Source organism: Electrona antarctica (assembly GCF_951216825.1).
Source record: "Electrona antarctica genome assembly, chromosome: 16".
NCBI classification, from domain to species: domain Eukaryota; kingdom Metazoa; phylum Chordata; class Actinopteri; order Myctophiformes; family Myctophidae; genus Electrona; species Electrona antarctica.
The window spans coordinates 48,696,398-48,710,978 of record NC_136797.1 but is presented as its reverse complement, the minus strand read 5'-3'; positions in this window follow the sequence as shown (position 1 = coordinate 48,710,978).

Below are 14,581 nucleotides of genomic sequence, written 5' to 3'. Positions count from 1 at the left end.
GGTCGTGGGTTTAGCTGGCTTCGGGCCTGGCACCCCGGTGGGGGCCCAAGGCTTCCTGGGTCCGAGTGGAGGGCCGGGCAAAACGACTTTCTGCTGTCCACACTTTGAAGATTTTACACTCGTGCCCCGGAAGTCACGTTAGAGGCTGGCCCAGGCCACCCCCTCCCCCTCCTGGGTGACAAGGCTCCCCGGGGCCGCGTGGAGAGCCAGGCAAAACGCCACATTGGGTGTTTTTCAGGTAGGGTAGGGCTCCTTTCCAGCACTATCCGCATGTTTTCAACACTTAATCAGGGGAGAGCGCGAACGCAGTCCCCCACTACCAGAAATTGTGCAGTCGAGATTCCCACATTTGGGGAATTCGCCCGGGTCAGCAAAGCACGGGGTGCAATGGCTGAGCCTCGCCGAGGGTGAACCACCTTCATGATCATGGTGTCTCCCCTGCCAGGTAAGTATGAGTTGTACATGCTGGCCATAGAGGAAAGCACTCAATCCACACACCAGTGCCCTGCCGGTCAGTCAACGACTAGTCCCCTCCACGAGGGCGTAACAATGGCCTCTTTGCGGTACCCAACAACCGAGTCTTAAAATTCCCCTTTAAGCACACACACAAGACACAGTGGCAGTATGTGAGCTTGTAGATATAGAGACTTTGACACATTTTGAGAACCTTCGATACTATTAGTTAAAGCGCTCACACCTATTTGCACTCAAGACAACCGAGCGCACCACCGTGCTCCATGTCATTTTCTTCAACAGCTGAGCTGGCCTTGTCCAATGGGCAAGGGCTTCCAAAAATATCCATAACTCATCAACGTCCCTCTCCACGGAAGTCTTTAGTAAAAGGCGAAAGGCTTATTCGTCATGAAGAGAGACCCGAGTAATTCTACCCGCTTGCCACAGCGGCCGGCAAAGCCTCTAGCCGCGCCGGTCAAGCGCTTAACGGCGCGCGTGCACGCACACACTTGGCGTGGGCAGCTCCGCAAAACAGCACATGCGTTATTTCACAGTCCGAGGTGGCCCTGTGCCCCCGCGGCTGGGTTTAAGGCGTCTTGGGTGGGTGGTTAAGAGCGGGTGTCCGGGTTGAAAGCGGGGCCTGTCGGATTGAGGGTGGGGTTTAATGATGTAGGCGTGGCCTATGCGCTTTGGGGGGCAAAAAGTTTTAGTGGTGCACAAAGATCTAGTGTTTAGCATGGCCATTCATGAATGACCATTGCTCATTCAGTATGCCGACATGAAAATGCTTACAGCACCTGGTATTCCCAGGCTGTCTCCCATCCAAGTACTAACCAGGCCCGACCCTGCTTAGCTTCCGAGATCGGACGAGATCGGGCGTGTTCAGGGTGGTATGGCCGTAAGCAAAGGCAGCGGTGGCCGGTACGGCCCATATACAGCAGATGGCAGTAGCCAATGCGTTAATGAAAAGCTTACAGCACCTGGTGTTAGATTGTGAAGATTCCGGGGGGGGGGGGGGGGGGGTGCTTAAGAGTGGGTACCCGGGTTCGGATGGAGAGCCGGGTCGTGGGTTTAGCTGGCTTCGGGCCTGGCACCCCGGTGGGAGACCAGGGCTCCCTGGGTCCGAGTGGAGAGCAGGGCAAAAGGTACCCGGGTTCGGATGGAGAGCCGGGTCGTGGGTTTAGCTGGCTTCGGGCCTGGCACCCCGGTGGGGGCCCAAGGCTTCCTGGGTCCGAGTGGAGGGCCGGGCAAAACGACTTTCTGCTGTCCACACTTTGAAGATTTTACACTCGTGCCCCGGAAGTCACGTTAGAGGCTGGCCCAGGCCACCCCCTCCCCCTCCTGGGTGACAAGGCTCCCCGGGGCCGCGTGGAGAGCCAGGCAAAACGCCACATTGGGTGTTTTTCAGGTAGGGTAGGGCTCCTTTCCAGCACTATCCGCATGTTTTCAACACTTAATCAGGGGAGAGCGCGAACGCAGTCCCCCACTACCAGAAATTGTGCAGTCGAGATTCCCACATTTGGGGAATTCGCCCGGGTCAGCAAAGCACGGGGTGCAATGGCTGAGCCTCGCCGAGGGTGAACCACCTTCATGATCATGGTGTCTCCCCTGCCAGGTAAGTATGAGTTGTACATGCTGGCCATAGAGGAAAGCACTCAATCCACACACCAGTGCCCTGCCGGTCAGTCAACGACTAGTCCCCTCCACGAGGGCGTAACAATGGCCTCTTTGCGGTACCCAACAACCGAGTCTTAAAATTCCCCTTTAAGCACACACACAAGACACAGTGGCAGTATGTGAGCTTGTAGATATAGAGACTTTGACACATTTTGAGAACCTTCGATACTATTAGTTAAAGCGCTCACACCTATTTGCACTCAAGACAACCGAGCGCACCACCGTGCTCCATGTCATTTTCTTCAACAGCTGAGCTGGCCTTGTCCAATGGGCAAGGCCTTCCAAAAACATCCATAACTCATCAACGTCCCTCTCCACGGAAGTCTTTAGTAAAAGGCGAAAGGCTTATTCGTCATGAAGAGAGACCCGAGTAATTCTACCCGCTTGCCACAGCGGCCGGCAAAGCCTCTAGCCACGCCGGTCAAGCGCTTAACGGCGCGCGTGCACGCACACACTTGGCGTGGGCAGCTCCGCAAAACAGCACATGCGTTATTTCACAGTCCGAGGTGGCCCTGTGCCCCCGCGGCTGGGTTTAAGGCGTCTTGGGTGGGTGGTTAAGAGCGGGTGTCCGGGTTGAAAGCGGGGCCTGTCGGATTGAGGGTGGGGTTTAATGATGTAGGCATGGCCTATGCGCTTTGGGGGGCAAAAAGTTTTAGTGGTGCACAAAGATCTAGTGTTTAGCATGGCCATTCATGAATGACCATTGCTCATTCAGTATGCCGACATGAAAATGCTTACAGCACCTGGTATTCCCAGGCGGTCTCCCATCCAAGTACTAACCAGGCCCGACCCTGCTTAGCTTCCGAGATCGGACGAGATCGGGCGTGTTCAGGGTGGTATGGCCGTAAGCAAAGGCAGCGGTGGCCGGTACGGCCCATATACAGCAGATGGCAGTAGCCAATGCGTTAATGAAAAGCTTACAGCACCTGGTGTTAGATTGTGAAGATTCCGGGGGGGGGGGTGCTTAAGAGTGGGTACCCGGGTTCGGATGGAGAGCCGGGTCGTGGGTTTAGCTGGCTTCGGGCCTGGCACCCCGGTGGGAGACCAGGGCTCCCTGGGTCCGAGTGGAGAGCAGGGCAAAAGGTACCCGGGTTCGGATGGAGAGCCGGGTCGTGGGTTTAGCTGGCTTCGGGCCTGGCACCCCGGTGGGGGCCCAAGGCTTCCTGGGTCCGAGTGGAGGGCCGGGCAAAACGACTTTCTGCTGTCCACACTTTGAAGATTTTACACTCGTGCCCCGGAAGTCACGTTAGAGGCTGGCCCAGGCCACCCCCTCCCCCTCCTGGGTGACAAGGCTCCCCGGGGCCGCGTGGAGAGCCAGGCAAAACGCCACATTGGGTGTTTTTCAGGTAGGGTAGGGCTCCTTTCCAGCACTATCCGCATGTTTTCAACACTTAATCAGGGGAGAGCGCGAACGCAGTCCCCCACTACCAGAAATTGTGCAGTCGAGATTCCCACATTTGGGGAATTCGCCCGGGTCAGCAAAGCACGGGGTGCAATGGCTGAGCCTCGCCGAGGGTGAACCACCTTCATGATCATGGTGTCTCCCCTGCCACGTAAGTATGAGTTGTACATGCTGGCCATAGAGGAAAGCACTCAATCCACACACCAGTGCCCTGCCGGTCAGTCAACGACTAGTCCCCTCCACGAGGGCGTAACAATGGCCTCTTTGCGGTACCCAACAACCGAGTCTTAAAATTCCCCTTTAAGCACACACACAAGACACAGTGGCAGTATGTGAGCTTGTAGATATTAAGACTTTGACACATTTTGAGAACCTTCGATACTATTAGTTAAAGCGCTCACACCTATTTGCACTCAAGACAACCGAGCGCACCACCGTGCTCCATGTCATTTTCTTCAACAGCTGAGCTGGCCTTGTCCAATGGGCAAGGCCTTCCAAAAATATCCATAACTCATCAACGTCCCTCTCCACGGAAGTCTTTAGTAAAAGGCGAAAGGCTTATTCGTCATGAAGAGAGACCCGAGTAATTCTACCCGCTTGCCACAGCGGCCGGCAAAGCCTCTAGCCGCGCCGGTCAAGCGCTTAACGGCGTGCGTGCACGCACACACTTGGCGTGGGCAGCTCCGCAAAACAGCACATGCGTTATTTCACAGTCCGAGGTGGCCCTGTGCTCCCGCGGCTGGGTTTAAGGCGTCTTGGGTGGGTGGTTAAGAGCGGGTGTCCGGGTTGAAAGCGGGGCCTGTCGGATTGAGGGTGGGGTTTAATGATGTAGGCGTGGCCTATGCGCTTTGGGGGGCAAAAAGTTTTAGTGGTGCACAAAGATCTAGTGTTTAGCATGGCCATTCATGAATGACCATTGCTCATTCAGTATGCCGACATGAAAATGCTTACAGCACCTGGTATTCCCAGGCGGTCTCCCATCCAAGTACTAACCAGGCCCGACCCTGCTTAGCTTCCGAGATCGGACGAGATCGGGCGTGTTCAGGGTGGTATGGCCGTAAGCAAAGGCAGCGGTGGCCGGTACGGCCCATATACAGCAGATGGCAGTAGCCAATGCGTTAATGAAAAGCTTACAGCACCTGGTGTTAGATTGTGAAGATTCCGGGGGGGGGGGGGTGCTTAAGAGTGGGTACCCGGGTTCGGATGGAGAGCCGGGTCGTGGGTTTAGCTGGCTTCGGGCCTGGCACCCCGGTGGGAGACCAGGGCTCCCTGGGTCCGAGTGGAGAGCAGGGCAAAAGGTACCCGGGTTCGGATGGAGAGCCGGGTCGTGGGTTTAGCTGGCTTCGGGCCTGGCACCCCGGTGGGGGCCCAAGGCTTCCTGGGTCCGAGTGGAGGGCCGGGCAAAACGACTTTCTGCTGTCCACACTTTGAAGATTTTACACTCGTGCCCCGGAAGTCACGTTAGAGGCTGGCCCAGGCCATCCCCTCCCCCTCCTGGGTGACAAGGCTCCCCGGGGCCGCGTGGAGAGCCAGGCAAAACGCCACATTGGGTGTTTTTCAGGTAGGGTAGGGCTCCTTTCCAGCACTATCCACATGTTTTCAACACTTAATCAGGGGAGAGCGCGAACGCAGTCCCCCACTACCAGAAATTGTGCAGTCGAGATTCCCACATTTGGGGAATTCGCCCGGGTCAGCAAAGCACGGGGTGCAATGGCTGAGCCTCGCCGAGGGTGAACCACCTTCATGATCATGGTGTCTCCCCTGCCAGGTAAGTATGAGTTGTACATGCTGGCCATAGAGGAAAGCACTCAATCCACACACCAGTGCCCTGCCGGTCAGTCAACGACTAGTCCCCTCCACGAGGGCGTAACAATGGCCTCTTTGCGGTACCCAACAACCGAGTCTTAAAATTCCCCTTTAAGCACACACACAAGACACAGTGGCAGTATGTGAGCTTGTAGATATAGAGACTTTGACACATTTTGAGAACCTTCGATACTATTAGTTAAAGCGCTCACACCTATTTGCACTCAAGACAACCGAGCGCACCACCGTGCTCCATGTCATTTTCTTCAACAGCTGAGCTGGCCTTGTCCAATGGGCAAGGCCTTCCAAAAACATCCATAACTCATCAACGTCCCTCTCCACGGAAGTCTTTAGTAAAAGGCGAAAGGCTTATTCGTCATGAAGAGAGACCCGAGTAATTCTACCCGCTTGCCACAGCGGCCGGCAAAGCCTCTAGCCACGCCGGTCAAGCGCTTAACGGCGCGCGTGCACGCACACACTTGGCGTGGGCAGCTCCGCAAAACAGCACATGCGTTATTTCACAGTCCGAGGTGGCCCTGTGCCCCCGCGGCTGGGTTTAAGGCGTCTTGGGTGGGTGGTTAAGAGCGGGTGTCCGGGTTGAAAGCGGGGCCTGTCGGATTGAGGGTGGGGTTTAATGATGTAGGCGTGGCCTATGCGCTTTGGGGGGCAAAAAGTTTTAGTGGTGCACAAAGATCTAGTGTTTAGCATGGCCATTCATGAATGACCATTGCTCATTCAGTATGCCGACATGAAAATGCTTACAGCACCTGGTATTCCCAGGCGGTCTCCCATCCAAGTACTAACCAGGCCCGACCCTGCTTAGCTTCCGAGATCGGACGAGATCGGGCGTGTTCAGGGTGGTATGGCCGTAAGCAAAGGCAGCGGTGGCCGGTACGGCCCATATACAGCAGATGGCAGTAGCCAATGCGTTAATGAAAAGCTTACAGCACCTGGTGTTAGATTGTGAAGATTCCGGGGGGGGGGGGGGGGGGGGGGTGCTTAAGAGTGGGTACCCGGGTTCGGATGGAGAGCCGGGTCGTGGGTTTAGCTGGCTTCGGGCCTGGCACCCCGGTGGGAGACCAGGGCTCCCTGGGTCCGAGTGGAGAGCAGGGCAAAAGGTACCCGGGTTCGGATGGAGAGCCGGGTCGTGGGTTTAGCTGGCTTCGGGCCTGGCACCCCGGTGGGAGACCAGGGCTCCCTGGGTCCGAGTGGAGAGCAGGGCAAAAGGTACCCGGGTTCGGATGGAGAGCCGGGTCGTGGGTTTAGCTGGCTTCGGGCCTGGCACCCCGGTGGGGGCCCAAGGCTTCCTGGGTCCGAGTGGAGGGCCGGGCAAAACGACTTTCTGCTGTCCACACTTTGAAGATTTTACACTCGTGCCCCGGAAGTCACGTTAGAGGCTGGCCCAGGCCACCCCCTCCCCCTCCTGGGTGACAAGGCTCCCCGGGGCCGCGTGGAGAGCCAGGCAAAACGCCACATTGGGTGTTTTTCAGGTAGGGTAGGGCTCCTTTCCAGCACTATCCGCATGTTTTCAACACTTAATCAGGGGAGAGCGCGAACGCAGTCCCCCACTACCAGAAATTGTGCAGTCGAGATTCCCACATTTGGGGAATTCGCCCGGGTCAGCAAAGCACGGGGTGCAATGGCTGAGCCTCGCCGAGGGTGAACCACCTTCATGATCATGGTGTCTCCCCTGCCAGGTAAGTATGAGTTGTACATGCTGGCCATAGAGGAAAGCACTCAATCCACACACCAGTGCCCTGCCGGTCAGTCAACGACTAGTCCCCTCCACGAGGGCGTAACAATGGCCTCTTTGCGGTACCCAACAACCGAGTCTTAAAATTCCCCTTTAAGCACACACACAAGACACAGTGGCAGTATGTGAGCTTGTAGATATAGAGACTTTGACACATTTTGAGAACCTTCGATACTATTAGTTAAAGCGCTCACACCTATTTGCACTCAACACAACCGAGCGCACCACCGTGCTCCATGTCATTTTCTTCAACAGCTGAGCTGGCCTTGTCCAATGGGCAAGGCCTTCCAAAAATATCCATAACTCATCAACGTCCCTCTCCACGGAAGTCTTTAGTAAAAGGCGAAAGGCTTATTCGTCATGAAGAGAGACCCGAGTAATTCTACCCGCTTGCCACAGCGGCCGGCAAAGCCTCTAGCCGCGCCGGTCAAGCGCTTAACGGCGCGCGTGCACGCACACACTTGGCGTGGGCAGCTCCGCAAAACAGCACATGCGTTATTTCACAGTCCGAGGTGGCCCTGTGCCCCCGCGGCTGGGTTTAAGGCGTCTTGGGTGGGTGGTTAAGAGCGGGTGTCCGGGTTGAAAGCGGGGCCTGTCGGATTGAGGGTGGGGTTTAATGATGTAGGCGTGGCCTATGCGCTTTGGGGGGCAAAAAGTTTTAGTGGTGCACAAAGATCTAGTGTTTAGCATGGCCATTCATGAATGACCATTGCTCATTCAGTATGCCGACATGAAAATGCTTACAGCACCTGGTATTCCCAGGCGGTCTCCCATCCAAGTACTAACAAGGCCCGACCCTGCTTAGCTTCCGAGATCGGACGAGATCGGGCGTGTTCAGGGTGGTATGGCCGTAAGCAAAGGCAGCGGTGGCCGGTACGGCCCATATACAGCAGATGGCAGTAGCCAATGCGTTAATGAAAAGCTTACAGCACCTGGTGTTAGATTGTGAAGATTCCGGGGGGGGGGGGGGGGGTGCTTAAGAGTGGGTACCCGGGTTCGGATGGAGAGCCGGGTCGTGGGTTTAGCTGGCTTCGGGCCTGGCACCCCGGTGGGAGACCAGGGCTCCCTGGGTCCGAGTGGAGAGCAGGGCAAAAGGTACCCGGGTTCGGATGGAGAGCCGGGTCGTGGGTTTAGCTGGCTTCGGGCCTGGCACCCCGGTGGGGGCCCAAGGCTTCCTGGGTCCGAGTGGAGGGCCGGGCAAAACGACTTTCTGCTGTCCACACTTTGAAGATTTTACACTCGTGCCACGGAAGTCACGTTAGAGGCTGGCCCAGGCCACCCCCTCCCCCTCCTGGGTGACAAGGCTCCCCGGGGCCGCGTGGAGAGCCAGGCAAAACGCCACATTGGGTGTTTTTCAGGTAGGGTAGGGCTCCTTTCCAGCACTATCCGCATGTTTTCAACACTTAATCAGGGGAGAGCGCGAACGCAGTCCCCCACTACCAGAAATTGTGCAGTCGAGATTCCCACATTTGGGGAATTCGCCCGGGTCAGCAAAGCACGGGGTGCAATGGCTGAGCCTCGCCGAGGGTGAACCACCTTCATGATCATGGTGTCTCCCCTGCCAGGTAAGTATGAGTTGTACATGCTGGCCATAGAGGAAAGCACTCAATCCACACACCAGTGCCCTGCCGGTCAGTCAACGACTAGTCCCCTCCACGAGGGCGTAACAATGGCCTCTTTGCGGTACCCAACAACCGAGTCTTAAAATTCCCCTTTAAGCACACACACAAGACACAGTGGCAGTATGTGAGCTTGTAGATATAGAGACTTTGACACATTTTGAGAACCTTCGATACTATTAGTTAAAGCGCTCACACCTATTTGCACTCAAGACAACCGAGCGCACCACCGTGCTCCATGTCATTTTCTTCAACAGCTGAGCTGGCCTTGTCCAATGGGCAAGGCCTTCCAAAAATATCCATAACTCATCAACGTCCCTCTCCACGGAAGTCTTTAGTAAAAGGCGAAAGGCTTATTCGTCATGAAGAGAGACCCGAGTAATTCTACCCGCTTGCCACAGCGGCCGGCAAAGCCTCTAGCCGCGCCGGTCAAGCGCTTAACGGCGCGCGTGCACGCACACACTTGGCGTGGGCAGCTCCGCAAAACAGCACATGCGTTATTTCACAGTCCGAGGTGGCCCTGTGCCCCCGCGGCTGGGTTTAAGGCGTCTTGGGTGGGTGGTTAAGAGCGGGTGTCCGGGTTGAAAGCGGGGCCTGTCGGATTGAGGGTGGGGTTTAATGATGTAGGCGTGGCCTATGCGCTTTGGGGGGCAAAAAGTTTTAGTGGTGCACAAAGATCTAGTGTTTAGCATGGCCATTCATGAATGACCATTGCTCATTCAGTATGCCGACATGAAAATGCTTACAGCACCTGGTATTCCCAGGCGGTCTCCCATCCAAGTACTAACCAGGCCCGACCCTGCTTAGCTTCCGAGATCGGGCGTGTTCAGGGTGGTATGGCCGTAAGCAAAGGCAGCGGTGGCCGGTACGGCCCATATACAGCAGATGGCAGTAGCCAATGCGTTAATGAAAAGCTTACAGCACCTGGTGTTAGATTGTGAAGATTCCGGGGGGGGGGGGGGGGGGGGGGGGTGCTTAAGAGTGGGTACCCGGGTTCGGATGGAGAGCCGGGTCGTGGGTTTAGCTGGCTTCGGGCCTGGCACCCCGGTGGGAGACCAGGGCTCCCTGGGTCCGAGTGGAGAGCAGGGCAAAAGGTACCCGGGTTCGGATGGAGAGCCGGGTCGTGGGTTTAGCTGGCTTCGGGCCTGGCACCCCGGTGGGGGCCCAAGGCTTCCTGGGTCCGAGTGGAGGGCCGGGCAAAACGACTTTCTACTGTCCACACTTTGAAGATTTTACACTCGTGCCCCGGAAGTCACGTTAGAGGCTGGCCCAGGCCACCCCCTCCCCCTCCTGGGTGACAAGGCTCCCCGGGGCCGCGTGGAGAGCCAGGCAAAACGCCACATTGGGTGTTTTTCAGGTAGGGTAGGGCTCCTTTCCAGCACTATCCGCATGTTTTCAACACTTAATCAGGGGAGAGCGCGAACGCAGTCCCCCACTACCAGAAATTGTGCAGTCGAGATTCCCACATTTGGGGAATTCGCCCGGGTCAGCAAAGCACGGGGTGCAATGGCTGAGCCTCGCCGAGGGTGAACCACCTTCATGATCATGGTGTCTCCCCTGCCAGGTAAGTATGAGTTGTACATGCTGGCCATAGAGGAAAGCACTCAATCCACACACCAGTGCCCTGCCGGTCAGTCAACGACTAGTCCCCTCCACGAGGGCGTAACAATGGCCTCTTTGCGGTACCCAACAACCGAGTCTTAAAATTCCCCTTTAAGCACACACACAAGACACAGTGGCAGTATGTGAGCTTGTAGATATAGAGACTTTGACACATTTTGAGAACCTTCGATACTATTAGTTAAAGCGCTCACACCTATTTGCACTCAAGACAACCGAGCGCACCACCGTGCTCCATGTCATTTTCTTCAACAGCTGAGCTGGCCTTGTCCAATGGGCAAGGCCTTCCAAAAATATCCATAACTCATCAACGTCCCTCTCCACGGAAGTCTTTAGTAAAAGGCGAAAGGCTTATTCGTCATGAAGAGAGACCCGAGTAATTCTACCCGCTTGCCACAGCGGCCGGCAAAGCCTCTAGCCACGCCGGTCAAGCGCTTAACGGCGCGCGTGCACGCACACACTTGGTGTGGGCAGCTCCGCAAAACAGCACATGCGTTATTTCACAGTCCGAGGTGGCCCTGTGCCCCCGCGGCTGGGTTTAAGGCGTCTTGGGTGGGTGGTTAAGAGCGGGTGTCCGGGTTGAAAGCGGGGCCTGTCGGATTGAGGGTGGGGTTTAATGATGTAGGCATGGCCTATGCGCTTTGGGGGGCAAAAAGTTTTAGTGGTGCACAAAGATCTAGTGTTTAGCATGGCCATTCATGAATGACCATTGCTCATTCAGTATGCCGACATGAAAATGCTTACAGCACCTGGTATTCCCAGGCGGTCTCCCATCCAAGTACTAACCAGGCCCGACCCTGCTTAGCTTCCGAGATCGGACGAGATCGGGCGTGTTCAGGGTGGTATGGCCGTAAGCAAAGGCAGCGGTGGCCGGTACGGCCCATATACAGCAGATGGCAGTAGCCAATGCGTTAATGAAAAGCTTACAGCACCTGGTGTTAGATTGTGAAGATTCCGGGGGGGGGGTGCTTAAGAGTGGGTACCCGGGTTCGGATGGAGAGCCGGGTCGTGGGTTTAGCTGGCTTCGGGCCTGGCACCCCGGTGGGAGACCAGGGCTCCCTGGGTCCGAGTGGAGAGCAGGGCAAAAGGTACCCGGGTTCGGATGGAGAGCCGGGTCGTGGGTTTAGCTGGCTTCGGGCCTGGCACCCCGGTGGGGGCCCAAGGCTTCCTGGGTCCGAGTGGAGGGCCGGGCAAAACGACTTTCTGCTGTCCACACTTTGAAGATTTTACACTCGTGCCCCGGAAGTCACGTTAGAGGCTGGCCCAGGCCACCCCCTCCCCCTCCTGGGTGACAAGGCTCCCCGGGGCCGCGTGGAGAGCCAGGCAAAACGCCACATTGGGTGTTTTTCAGGTAGGGTAGGGCTCCTTTCCAGCACTATCCGCATGTTTTCAACACTTAATCAGGGGAGAGCGCGAACGCAGTCCCCCACTACCAGAAATTGTGCAGTCGAGATTCCCACATTTGGGGAATTCGCCCGGGTCAGCAAAGCACGGGGTGCAATGGCTGAGCCTCGCCGAGGGTGAACCACCTTCATGATCATGGTGTCTCCCCTGCCAGGTAAGTATGAGTTGTACATGCTGGCCATAGAGGAAAGCACTCAATCCACACACCAGTGCCCTGCCGGTCAGTCAACGACTAGTCCCCTCCACGAGGGCGTAACAATGGCCTCTTTGCGGTACCCAACAACCGAGTCTTAAAATTCCCCTTTAAGCACACACACAAGACACAGTGGCAGTATGTGAGCTTGTAGATATTAAGACTTTGACACATTTTGAGAACCTTCGATACTATTAGTTAAAGCGCTCACACCTATTTGCACTCAAGACAACCGAGCGCACCACCGTGCTCCATGTCATTTTCTTCAACAGCTGAGCTGGCCTTGTCCAATGGGCAAGGCCTTCCAAAAATATCCATAACTCATCAACGTCCCTCTCCACGGAAGTCTTTAGTAAAAGGCGAAAGGCTTATTCGTCATGAAGAGAGACCCGAGTAATTCTACCCGCTTGCCACAGCGGCCGGCAAAGCCTCTAGCCGCGCCGGTCAAGCGCTTAACGGCGTGCGTGCACGCACACACTTGGCGTGGGCAGCTCCGCAAAACAGCACATGCGTTATTTCACAGTCCGAGGTGGCCCTGTGCTCCCGCGGCTGGGTTTAAGGCGTCTTGGGTGGGTGGTTAAGAGCGGGTGTCCGGGTTGAAAGCGGGGCCTGTCGGATTGAGGGTGGGGTTTAATGATGTAGGCGTGGCCTATGCGCTTTGGGGGGCAAAAAGTTTTAGTGGTGCACAAAGATCTAGTGTTTAGCATGGCCATTCATGAATGACCATTGCTCATTCAGTATGCCGACATGAAAATGCTTACAGCACCTGGTATTCCCAGGCGGTCTCCCATCCAAGTACTAACCAGGCCCGACCCTGCTTAGCTTCCGAGATCGGACGAGATCGGGCGTGTTCAGGGTGGTATGGCCGTAAGCAAAGGCAGCGGTGGCCGGTACGGCCCATATACAGCAGATGGCAGTAGCCAATGCGTTAATGAAAAGCTTACAGCACCTGGTGTTAGATTGTGAAGATTCCGGGGGGGGGGGGGGGGGTGCTTAAGAGTGGGTACCCGGGTTCGGATGGAGAGCCGGGTCGTGGGTTTAGCTGGCTTCGGGCCTGGCACCCCGGTGGGAGACCAGGGCTCCCTGGGTCCGAGTGGAGAGCAGGGCAAAAGGTACCCGGGTTCGGATGGAGAGCCGGGTCGTGGGTTTAGCTGGCTTCGGGCCTGGCACCCCGGTGGGGGCCCAAGGCTTCCTGGGTCCGAGTGGAGGGCCGGGCAAAACGACTTTCTGCTGTCCACACTTTGAAGATTTTACACTCGTGCCCCGGAAGTCACGTTAGAGGCTGGCCCAGGCCACCCCCTCCCCCTCCTGGGTGACAAGGCTCCCCGGGGCCGCGTGGAGAGCCAGGCAAAACGCCACATTGGGTGTTTTTCAGGTAGGGTAGGGCTCCTTTCCAGCACTATCCGCATGTTTTCAACACTTAATCAGGGGAGAGCGCGAACGCAGTCCCCCACTACCAGAAATTGTGCAGTCGAGATTCCCACATTTGGGGAATTCGCCCGGGTCAGCAAAGCACGGGGTGCAATGGCTGAGCCTCGCCGAGGGTGAACCACCTTCATGATCATGGTGTCTCCCCTGCCAGGTAAGTATGAGTTGTACATGCTGGCCATAGAGGAAAGCACTCAATCCACACACCAGTGCCCTGCCGGTCAGTCAACGACTAGTCCCCTCCACGAGGGCGTAACAATGGCCTCTTTGCGGTACCCAACAACCGAGTCTTAAAATTCCCCTTTAAGCACACACACAAGACACAGTGGCAGTATGTGAGCTTGTAGATATAGAGACTTTGACACATTTTGAGAACCTTCGATACTATTAGTTAAAGCGCTCACACCTATTTGCACTCAAGACAACCGAGCGCACCACCGTGCTCCATGTCATTTTCTTCAACAGCTGAGCTGGCCTTGTCCAATGGGCAAGGCCTTCCAAAAATATCCATAACTCATCAACGTCCCTCTCCACGGAAGTCTTTAGTAAAAGGCGAAAGGCTTATTCGTCATGAAGAGAGACCCGAGTAATTCTACCCGCTTGCCACAGCGGCCGGCAAAGCCTCTAGCCACGCCGGTCAAGCGCTTAACGGCGCGCGTGCACGCACACACTTGGCGTGGGCAGCTCCGCAAAACAGCACATGCGTTATTTCACAGTCCGAGGTGGCCCTGTGCCCCCGCGGCTGGGTTTAAGGCGTCTTGGGTGGGTGGTTAAAGGACCACTTCACCACTTTTCAACTTATCTTCCTATAATTGGTCCTAACTAATGTTCATGATAAAATACCACCATTTTTTCCTACTCAGTCTGTGTCTCATAGGAAGGCTGTGGGCAGTTCAGAAACCCGTCTACCAGTGACATCATCGATGGTGAATCCAAGCTAATAGAAACGGCAGGATTTATTTTCCTGAAAAGTTGCAATGCAAAAGTTGAAGCCATCGTTCTCACGATAATAAAAATCTAAATATATTTTAAAACAAATCTTGTTTAAAAGAAAATCTGCCTAATGATGATGTCACTGGTGGACGGGTGTCCGAACTGCCCAAAGCCCTCCTATGAGACACAGACTGAGTAGGAAAAAATGGTGGTGTTTTATCATGAACATTAGTGAGGACCAATTATATGAAGAGATGTTGAAAAGTGGTGAAGTGGTCCTTTAAGAGCGGGTG